This window comes from Spermophilus citellus, assembly GCF_964194105.1.
Source record: "Spermophilus citellus genome assembly, chromosome: X".
Taxonomy (NCBI): Eukaryota; Metazoa; Chordata; class Mammalia; order Rodentia; family Sciuridae; genus Spermophilus; species Spermophilus citellus.
The window spans coordinates 74,718,868-74,731,022 of record NC_138190.1 but is presented as its reverse complement, the minus strand read 5'-3'; positions in this window follow the sequence as shown (position 1 = coordinate 74,731,022).

The window sequence follows — 12,155 nt, the reverse complement described above, 5'->3', positions numbered from 1 at the left end:
GATGTTGTGTCCGCCGAAAACTAAAAAATAAATATTAAAAGAATTCTCTCTCTTTCTCTCTCTAAAAAAAAAAAAAAAAAGATCATCTCTGTAATAAATGCCAAACTTGGGCTGGGGATGTGGCTCAAGCGGTAGCGCGCTCGCCTTGCATGCGTGCGGCCGGGGTTCGATCCTCAGCACCACATACCAACAAAGATGTTGTGTCCGCCGAGAACTAAAAAATAAATATTAAAAATTCTCTCTCTCTCTCTCTCTCTCCTCTCTCACTCTCTCTTTAAAAAAAAAATGCCAAACTTTAAGGAGAAAGATATTATTGGCTGAAATGAACATCATTTTCATCTTAATCACTAGGAACAATATCATCTTTTCTCTCAATATACATATTCTGAGAACTGACCTCATTACCATTCATTTCCTAAATTGTTACTCTGTTCCAAATACTAGTGATAAATAAATTAGCTAAAACAGAGATTCTTGTTCTTGAGGGAAGTTTGGGTTACTAGTGAAGAATAATCAAAGGCATAAAACATCACACTATAAGGCAGTTAAGTGTTAAAATTTGAGTATCAACAATATATATGTATATGTAATATATATGTATATGACGGTGGTCCAAAAATAACTGGTCCTTATAGTATGAATTTCCTCCATGGAGATAAGCAACACAAAATGAACTGGTTTCTTTGAGGTGTACAATCAGGAATGTGAGAAGTTAGACATATGGAGGATATGGTCAATATGCAATTTAAGCTACTGATATGGAGGTAGGGAGATAAAAAAGAAATGAGTAAGCATACAGGACAACAACAGACAAAATGACAAAAGTACAGAATCCTGGGAAACACTAACATGCAATAAGTAGCAGGGGGAAAAGAACCATTAAAAAATTAAGGACAATGATTTGGAAGTAGGTGAATCTGAGGAGTGTAGGTAAACACATTCAACAATTCTCACTGAGCAGACTATTCTGGATCAGATGCTCTGCTAGGTACTAGGGAAATAAATGAAGAAAACAGTTTTGAAATGAGCTATGGTTCCTTGGCATAAAATTGATCCTTATATCTCATCTGAAACATTGTTGTGTGGCTTCTGATGATGAAATTGAATCTGAAGGAAGATCCTCTAAATCAGTTGGTGATTTGGTCATTATACATTGTACATGTCTGCATGTATCAGATTATAATTCTGTACCAAATAAATAATTACAAATATTATGTCAATTTAAAAAAAGAGAGAGGGAGGGGGGGAGGTTCACCAAATTTGACAGCGAGGAGTGGAGGGAAGGGAGAGGGGATGGAACTGGGAAAGATAGTGGAATGAATCAGACATAAATATCCTACATTCATATATGAATACACGACCACTGTAACTCCATATCATGTACAACTATAAGAATGGGAAATTATACTCCATGTATGTATGATATGTTAAAATACATTCTATTGTCATGTATAACTAAAAAGAGCAAATAAAGTTTAAAAAAAACAAGAAATCTTGGCTAACACTCATCTGATATAGAGACATTGAGGGGAATTAGGGCTAATAGAGAGGCTATTGACTTTACTTATTAGGAGTTTATGATAGTTTGGTGATATTAGCTGAAGGGGTCAATGCAGAAGTGAGGATAGAGGAAAAAATAAATTGGTAAGTTATAGTAGGTTATGAGGCAATCGAGGAGATCATATTCGGTTATCTGAAGCATGATGTGGACAGTGGAATAAGATATGTTAAAGTTAGTTATGGTTTAAGGATGTTTATAGGCTGAGCGATTAACACATGATGGGGAATAAAGATGATCTCTGAGAAGAGGCTATTGTTTTGAAGGCTTTTTTGAGAACAGAGTCAGAGGTAAAAGCAGGTAAAGCAGGAGTGGTGGATTCCAGTTCTGAACCCCCTTTGCTTGGATTAGGGGTCAAATACAGAAGTTTGTAAGAGACACCAGAAGCTGAATGCTGCAGTTTACAATTCAGGCAAGAATGTTTGGAGGAGAAGTAGGATTAAGGGAGAGGAAGTTGACTTAAACCGCAATAGGCATGGTTCCGATGAGATGCAGGCTCAACTTCCTGCCAGAGGAGCATAGCTTATGGCAAGAGAAAAAGAGAATGTCCTTATTTGTGATCCCTCAAAACTTAAAAACAATTCTCCTGCTTTTGAAAAAAATTGCTATTGTCCTTCCAATTTGCATGTGGTATGGAAGATGATAGAAAGGCTGATTTGAGCTCCAGCTCAGCTGATTACTGAATGACTTGAAATAAGTCTTAATTTGGTCACTCTAAAGTTCAGTTTCCTCAACTGTGAAAGGGTGATGATACCCATCTTCTAGAGTGGTTGTGAAGATTACATAAGAGCATATGCATGAAGCATCTAGCACAGTGCCTGGGACATAGTGGCTCTTCTTCAATCGTTGACTCCCTTCCCCTATTTCCTGTTTCACTGTTCTATCAATACAAAGTCCTGGAGTCTCCAGATACTTCCACCCACTGCCAGCTCTCTTTTAATTTTCATTATTGTTAGTAGACAATGAAAAGATGGGAAGGCCTGTGGATGCCAGGGATCCATGCCACATTGTCCAACAGCTGACCATCTCCCAGATAGAATCAAGCTGGCCAGAAAGGTGCACAAAGCCTTATCCCCTTTCCCTGTGCATCCATTTCCAAGCTTGCAGATGAGCCAGACAGCTTCCAAGATATGTAATAACATCAGTGGGTTAGAGAAGTGGGCCTAATAAATGGTCAGAGGCACTCCCAGGCTCTGAAACCTATCTTTCCTTATTAGGGATAGATGACTGCTAAGTGCACTGGGAATTCCTGCTACAAATCCCATGAGGACTCAGATTCAGGGTCAGATCCAACCTCAAAAGAATCCTTAGTGAGAGCTGCTCATGGAGGTCCTAAAGAGGCCCAGAGAAATCCCAAGACACATGGGAAAAATCAACCCTCATATTTGTAAAACCACCTTAGAGTTTAGAAATCTTTTTTCACACATTATATATTATAATATATGATGAGTAAATTTACAATATAAATTACACAAGTAATCAATATTATTTATTATAATATAATAAATAACAGATAATAAAATATAAATTAATTTAATATAATTCATATACATTTATATATATTTTAATAATTAATTGATTTTATTTTTTAAAATACATGACAGTGGAATGTATTACAATTCTTAGTACACATATAGAGTACAATTTTTCATATCTCTGTATGTAAAGTATGTTCATACCAATTCATGTCTTCAAAGATGTACTTTGGATAATGATGTCTATCACATTCCACCATCATTGCTAACTCCCTGCCCCCTCCCTACCACTCCCACCCCTTTGCCCTATCTAGAGTTCATCTATTCCTCCCATGGTCCCCTTCCCTACCCCATTATGGGTCAGTCACCTTATATCAGAGAAAACATTTGGCATTTGTTTTGGGTGGATTGGCTAACTTCACTTAGAATTATCTTCTCCAACTCCATCCATTTACCTGCAAATGCCATGATTTTATTCTCTTTTATTGCTGAGTAATATTTCATTATGTATATATGCCACATTTTTTTATCCATTCATCTATTGAAGGGCATCTAAGTTGGTTCCACAGTTTAGCTATTGTGAATTGTGCTGCTATAAACATTGATGTGGCTGTGTCCCTGTAGAATGCTGTTTTTAAGTCCTTTGGATATAGACCAAGGAGAGCGATAGCTGGGTCAAATGGTGGTTCCATTCCCAGTTTTCCAAGGAATCTCCATACTTCTTTCCATATTGGGTGCACCAATTTGCAGTCCCACCAGCAGTGTATGAGTGTACCTTTTTCCCCACATCCTCGCCAACACCTATTATTGTTTGTCTTCATAATAGCTGCCATTCTGATTGGAGTGAGATGATATCTTGGAGTAGTTTTGATTTTCACTTCTCTAATTGTGAGAGATAATGATATAATATTGCACACATATCCAAGGCCCCAAGAACTTTACTTATTCGGGATCATTCTTCAGATCTCAAGTTTTTGTTTGTTTGTTTGTTTGTTTTGTTTTGTTTTGTTTTGTTTGCAGTAGTAGGGATTGAACTCAGTGGTGCTTTACCACTGAGCCTCAAACCTGAATCCCCAGCACTTTTTTTTTTTTTTTTTTGAGACGGAGTCTCACCAAATTGCCCAGGCGGGCCTCAAATTTGCAATCCTTCTGATTCATCCTCCCAAATCTCAGGATTATAAGCATGCATCACAGTACCTTGAGATTTTAACATTTTTTTTTGAAGAAAAAAAAAGACCTCCCTAAACACTCATATTATATTAGGTTTACTATTATTTGCTCTCATAAAACCCCATATTTGTCCTACATAATATTTAACTTTTTATTGTGGGATTATTTGACAGTTATTTTCCTCATTTGAACATGAGTTCCAGGAAAACAGAACCCTGATCAATTCTGTTATCTTTGGTACCTCTGTCACCCAGATCACTTGACACATGCATAATTGAAGAAGAGAGTTCTTAAAATCAGTCAGTTCACCCCATGTGTAAATGGGGAGAATGACACATATAGCAAAGAAAATAATTTCCAAGTGTCATACTACAAGCCAGTGTACAGCTGGCCTGGATCTCGGATCTTCTGACACTGTCTAGGGTTGTTCTCAATGAACCTTTAACCCAGATTGCATCTGAATCTCAGGTCATCAGGAAACAGGATTAAGGGAAGGTCATAGCTTTCAGTATTTGGATATTGCTTAATCTTCTGGCCTGCACAGCAGGAAAATTTTTTTCTCATCAACAAATATTTATTGAGTAGCCACTATAAGCAAGACAGTGATAAGCAAGTGAGGTGTGTAGTTGTAAATAAGGTAGAATCACTGCTCTCATAAAGCTTATATTCTGGCAGGGAGCATAGACAATAAATAAAAATATAAAATTCTAGAAAAAAGACAAGGCAAAAGACAAACTGATAGAAATATTTGTACTTATTACATATGAAGTGACAATCTAATATGTAAATGACTCAAAATCAAGCAAGAAAAAAAATTAACCTCTTAAGTGAAACTGAGTATAACATAATTCCTACCCTCATGGATCTTATGGTCTAATGGAAGAACTCCTTTATCTCCAAGGCTAGGGGGAGTAGTTGGGCTACAAATTTTAAAGGAGCCAAAAGTGATGATGAGTTCTTAGGCAGCTCCTCTAGAGCCATTTTAGGGACACAGCTAATAAAATTCTGAATCTCAGCTCTGCCACTTACTAAATATGTAACTTTGAGGAAAGTTGTTTGACATCTTTGAGTTTCAGTGCCCTCATTTATGAAATGGGAATAATTCTTATTTTGCAATGTTGTAGAGAAGAGTAAGAGATATATTAGATATGAGAATAGCTGGTACACAGGAAGCACACACAAAAGTATTTTTCTTCCATTTCTCGCATCTTGTTCTGCCTAGAACTGAAAATAGAGGGCAATAACCCTTCTTTTGCCAATATGTAGCTTTCTTCATACCTTGCACTATCTGATCTTGACAGGAACTCCCAGGTACCCAATTTCTTTTAAATCTTGTGAGGAATCTACTTATTAGGAACATACTACCAGTTAAATCAGTGCCAAACTGAATTGTAGTAAATGTTTGACTGGGGTATAAGCTCTAGGTTTGGTCTAACTTTTCTTTCTGTCCCCACAAGACTCCATCTTTGTACTTCCATTTACCGAGAGGAAACACCAAGAAGATGAAAATGGTTTGTGTGTATGTGTGTGTGCGTGTGTGTGTGTGTGTGTGTGTGTGTGAGCATGCACATCGGCATACCAAGTCAATGATCCCAGGGGCCCCCACCACCTTAGTGTGTGGTAACACACACACAAACACACACACACACACACGTTTGAGTTTTTATTGTAAATCTATACTTATATATGCTTATGGGGTACAAAGTGATATTATGATTTATGAATACACTGTGGAATAATTAAATCAAGTTAATTACCATATATTACCTCAAATAATTATTTTTTTGAATACATAATTTGGAATTTATCCTTTTTTGCAATTTTGAAATGCACAATACATTATTATTAGCTTCATTTACCACATTGTGCAATAGACCTCCAAAAAACCTTAATGCTCTTGTCTGAGACTTTGTACCCTTTGACCATTTATTTCCCTATTTCCCCCATTCCCTACCATATGTAACTACCATTCTACTCTCTGCTGCTATGAGTTTGGTTGTTTTAGATTCCACATGTAAGTGCAGTATTTATCTTTCTGTGTCTGTCTGCAGTATTTATCTTTCTGCGCCTGTCTTATCTCACTTAACATTATGGCCTCTAGTTCCATCCATGTTGTTACAAATAACAGAATTTCCTTCTTTTTAAAGCCTGAGTAGTAGAAGTATATATCTTAAAGAAATGCAGTTTCATCCCCCCACCACCACCAAATATTTGCAATAGGCAATTGCAAGTCAGTTCCTCATTCCTTCCTTCCCTGTCCTTTCAAAACTATTGCCTTGTACAAACCCTTAATTGGAACATTGTGGGGAACAGATAAGAATGGTTGCTTAGGGTCACTTCAGTTATTTATGTCATAAATGGATGCTTCTGCAGGATTCTGGGAATAAGGTGAGGGGAGTGAAACGTGCAACCAGTTTGCTTTTCTGTCCTTAAATAACTCCCTGGTAGTCCCATTTTGTTTATTTCGCTTATTTTGTCTTTCTAAAATGCTAAGCAAACATTGACTTCAATTCAGCCCCTGCCCTAACAATCATAAATTGAAAATTAATGAGGTTTTCATGGATGAAACTGTCCTTGTAAACTGAAATGATAACTGACTTGAATTTGACATTTCTTAGCCAGGTAGCCAATATTATATAATTTTTTAGAATGCTATAAGATTACTAGCATTCATACATTGCTCCATGACATTTAAAAGCTGCCTCTGCCCTTTACTAGCAGTGACATAACCTGTGTGAAATGCAGCTCGTCATCTATCATATAGGGATAATTATTGTTTCTCCCTCATGAGGTTGTCATGAGGATCACAAAACCTAATATGTGTAAAGGGCTTTAAACAGTGCCTCACATGTGGAAAACTCACAAAATTTGTTCATTATTATTTTTACAGTACAAAATTGATCTGTGGATAGGACCAAGGTCTTTTGCATGCTTTTTCCCAGAACCTATTTGGTGTGTTGGGTAGGCCTTGGGATCTTTATTGTTCTAGTACATTTGTAGGTATTCGAAAATACACTTAGGCTTATGCTTATAATGCTGAATCAGTAGTCCCTCTATTCTCATGAACTCACCATGTTCTTTCCTACCTCTGCATTTTTATTCAGGTCCCTCTCTCTTCCCACAATGCCTTTCCCTGACTATTGATACTGCCATTATTCAAGGATCTTTTAAAATGCTTCTCTTCTGTGAAGTCTCTTATCCAATCAGTTGGAGTTAATTTTCCTCTCCTCTTTGTCTCTGTTAAGTAGACTCCAAAAAATACTAGGTTTGTATATAGAAGGGTACTGTACTACCTATGCTCTTTCTGGCTCCTCAGATCTCATTGGGTAAGTCCAAAATTCTCAACATAGCTTACCAGGTCTTCCACAGTTGGCCTATTTTAGTCATCTTGTTTGCTGCTGTGACCAAAAGATCTAACAAAACCAATTTTAGAGGAAGAAAAATTTATTTAGGGCTCACTATTTCAGTGGTCTCAGTCCATAGATGGCCAATTCCAGTGCTCTGGGCTCAAAGTGAGATAGGATATTATGGCAGAAGAGCATGGTGAAGGAATACAGCTCAGAACATGGTTCCAAGAAGCACAGAGAGCTCCACTCAACAAGGACAATATATATACACACCATATACTCCAAAAGGCATTCCCTCAGAGACCCATGCTTATTAGGTTAAGACTGTCACAACCCAATCATTTCACCTTTAAACTTTCCTGCATTTTCTAACATAAGAGTTTGGGGGGGAACCCTCATATCTAAATTATAACAGTGCTCCCTATATAACTCTCCTACCTTTCTTTGTGCTATTCTTTTCTTTGTACAAGCCATATCAGTCTCCTTATCTTCCTGGAGTATATCACATTGTTTCCAATCTCAGGGCCTTTTCACATGCTGTTTCTTTTGCCTAGAATTGCTTCTTGCCTATTATTCATTTGGCTCACTGCTTTTCATTTTTAAGTTTCACCTGAAAAGTCACTTCCTCTGAGAAGTTTCCTTTATCTATCCAAGCCTAGGGGAGTATATTCCATTGTTATATGTTCTCCCAGCTCTCTAGCATTTCCCTTTTTTAGGTCACACTTCCTGGTAAATATTCATTTAATAGCTATTTTCCATCACACTGTAATTACCAAGAAGGTGGACATTTTATCTGTCTTCTTCACTTCTGTATCTGGAATGCCTTACAACATGCCTGACTTAGAATAACAGTCAATATATAATTTGTTCAATGAATGAATCTAATCCAGACTCATTTAAGAGATGGGAATATGAAGGTTCAGAAAAGGAAAGGGTTTTGCTCACACAGAGAATCAGGTGTCAGAGAAAAGATTGTAGCTTGGATCTCCTGACTCCTGGCACAGTTCTTTTTCATACATGAAATCCACTATTGTACTCCTTCCTCCTGTGTGCCTATGAAACAGTCTGGGGCCTGGATTAGACTGTAAATTACTAGCAGGCAGGGTCCACATATCATACACATTCATCTGATACAGTAGCCACTAGTCACATATGGCAATTGAATACTGAAAATGTGACTAGTCCAAATTGAGATGTACGTGTGAATTTAAAATATCTCATTAGTAAATACTTATATTATTCATAGGTTGAAATAACATTTTGGAAGCCTTGGGACAAGTAAAATACATTATTAAAATTAAATTCACATATCTATTTGAAAAATTTTGAATGTGGCTATTAAAATATTTGTGGCTCATGTTATATTGCTATTAAATTATTGTATATTTCTGCTCTGTTGTATATTTATTTTTCCCCTTGGTTCCAAAGAGAGCTTTGTAGCCAGTAGCTTCTCAACACATCCTTTTTGAATAAAGTTGATCTGTAGTTAGTGGGTTAACTGCTGCCACCTTTCTTGTCAATATCACCAGCTTTTCAGGGAGCCTCACAGTGTAACCTCTATCACAAGACTCAGGTGTGCTAGTTCTTCAATCCTGGCCTGAGGGTGCCCTACACATTGCATCAGCTTTTGGGTTTCCTCTCAGAGGATGCCCCAGTGCAATCTTATGCAGAGCAATCACCAGGGTTGTGGTGAACATGTGGACACTTGTCTCTTGCACAGGAAGTGGCCATAGCTTTGCAATTGTCCCTGAGGCCTCTTCTTGAAAGGCTTCCAAAAGAAGGTGGGAGTGAGTTAGCTGGGAGATGGAACTCAATGTAAAGGCAGGGGTGCTTCTCAATTTCTTCATGGAGGTAAAAGAAGCTAAGGAATGTGGGGACTTGGAGCCATGAGGACCCCTTCTTTTACTTATGCACTGACTTTCATTTATTCAATTCACAGTTCTGGGGAAATTATTTGCTTCCTTGCCCTGGGAAGACAGTAAGGGATCAAAAACAGTCCTTAATTTTGGCAGTTTTTTTTCCTCCCAGGAGCAATGTGGACAAGTTTGTTTGTTTGTTTGTTTGTTTGTTTTGCTTTGTTTTGAGACTAGAAGAGGGCAAGATACAGAGCAACTAATTTTGCTAGATCTTGCCAGGGAAGGATTTCTAAAGCCAAGGAGCACCATCGTTTCTCTCTATCCTTTAAGATATAGCCAAAATTGTATTCTTCTATGAACCTTTCTAATTTTCAATGCTTCCTTGTCCCTCACTCTGGAATAATCAAGTCTTTCTTATTTACTCTTCTGATGGCACTTTGTTAAATCACTTTTCACATTCTATAAAGTGACATAGCTCCTTGGGTGCACACCTATCTCCCTTTCCTCTCTATCCCTCCATTTTATGTGGTGACTGAGGCTTAGACATGCTGTGTATGATTGTTCAAGGTCACAGAGTTAATGAGTTACAAATATGGGTCTATAACCCAGGGGCTATAACCTAAGATCTAATACACAAGGACTCAGTTTTCTTTCTCCTCCAGCACTGAGTGACTAAATAAATATGTCTACAATGTGTATCCCTAGCATTGCCAGACTGCTTCCCTTGTCAATTCTCTTCCCTTCTCTTTCATCTCCCACCACAAGAATGACCATGGCAGAGAGCATCAAAAATTGGAGACTTCATTGAATTTTAGTTGCTTTAAGCAACAGCTTGGACAATAGTCTTAAAAAAAGAGGCCTGTTTGTGCTATTGTTGCAAACTTGACCCTTTCCAACATGCTCTATGTTTGTGGAGTAGAGAGCAACATCAAGGAGCCTAGTAGGTGGAATGATTTGGCTCCTAATGTTTTTTCATGGACCTGCTATGGACTCAAAATAGATACCACTAATGACTCTTTTAGACATTATCTCCAGAAGATTCTTGTCAAAAAGTAGAGTACTAGGCTGGGGTTGTGTCTGAATGATAGAGTGCTTGCCTATCATGTGTGAGGCACTGGGTTTGATCCTCAGCACCACATAAAGATAAATAAAAATAAAGGTATTTTTAAAAATTAGAGTACTTTAATTGATAGGGCAGAAAATCTGTAGGTAGCTGAACTTACCCAATATGGTATGAGTTGGGAGGAGGGGGTCCCTTCCTAGCAAACTGCCCTCAGGACCATCCTGCTTCCGCCCAAGCTTTAGTCAGAAGCCAAAAAGAAACAGGAACCGAATCTTTCTAGAAACCAGATCTGGTGAAACTGGTCTCAAGGCCTAAGCCAATAAATTATTCTTGTAGAAGGAAATTTTTAGCAGAGTAGTGTGAATGCAAGCGAATCCTTATCCCAGGCTGTCCCCCAGAGCCTTAGGCGACTAGGGCCCAGGCATCCTGACTCCCAGGATGTGGTCTTTTCTTTTGAGCCTGAATTTATAAGATCATATAAATTGTAAAATTTTTCACTAGGGCTCTAGTACTGCCCGTGGCCCAACTTGCACAGGGCAGACCAAAGACGTTGACCTGTGTGGGCACTGCAATCATTGAAGGCTGCCCCCCCAAATATCCTGAAAACATTGTAGGACTTTCCCTTCTTATCCTGTGTGTTATTAGAATTCATGATGGAGAGCACTGCATAATGGGAATCCAGCATCTTTCTGACCATGAATTCAGACTTCCCAGGAATTGAAAATACAAGGCTCTAGAAAAATAACTCAAATTTCTTCCTATGATCTTCATGTCCCTTACTCAGCCTGAAGGTCACACTTGAATTTAAGGAGTTGATACTATTTTTTTCTTTCTCCTTGTCAACTACTTTCCTCTCCCTTTCATGGGATCCAATGTGGGAAGATTAAAAAAAAAAAAAAGCCTAACATTTGAGTCAGACCTTAATGTGGCTGGGTGTGGCTGAGGCAGCTGAATTGCAAGTTCCAGTCCATCTTTGGCAAGTTTGAGACTAATCATGGCAACTCAGTGAGACTGTGTCTCAAAATAAAGGATAAAAGGCCTGGGAATATAGCTCAGTGGTAAATTCCCTGAAAGTAAATAGTTTCCTAGAGCCCATATTACAATCCCTGGGAAGTTCCCATTCATGCCAGAAAGATAACAGATCCCAAGTATTGAGGAGAAAGAAAGAAAGAAAGAAAGAAAGAAAGAAAGAAAGAAAGAAAGAAAGAAAGAAAGAAAGAAAGAGGAAGAAAGAAGGAAGAAACACTGAGTAGGAACTCTGCCTTCTCCATTATGTCCTAGTTTTGTTTGTTCAGTATATTTCCATGTGACTAGTATGCTCACCTGTAAGTAAGGATAACAATATTATTATACCAGAGGGTTATTGAGTTAATGAGATAACATGTAATGCACATAATATGCGCTCTAGTAAATAAATGTAAATTCCCTTTTCTTTCCTTCTGTAAGTGCCCTAGATGACATAATGTAAACTGTGGTCATAGCTGTGCCAGTAGGATCAGTTTTATAAGCATATGACCTGTGCAGTTTCACAGAGCTCCATCTAAGAAGGAGACCACACTTTGCTTAATATTCTGCTTTCAACAAGCTGAATTCATAATATTTTTACAAGGGGTCTATCATTTTCGATTTGTACTTGCTCTGCAAATTATGCAGTTGGTTCTATGTACCAAGAGGGAAGTTGGAAGT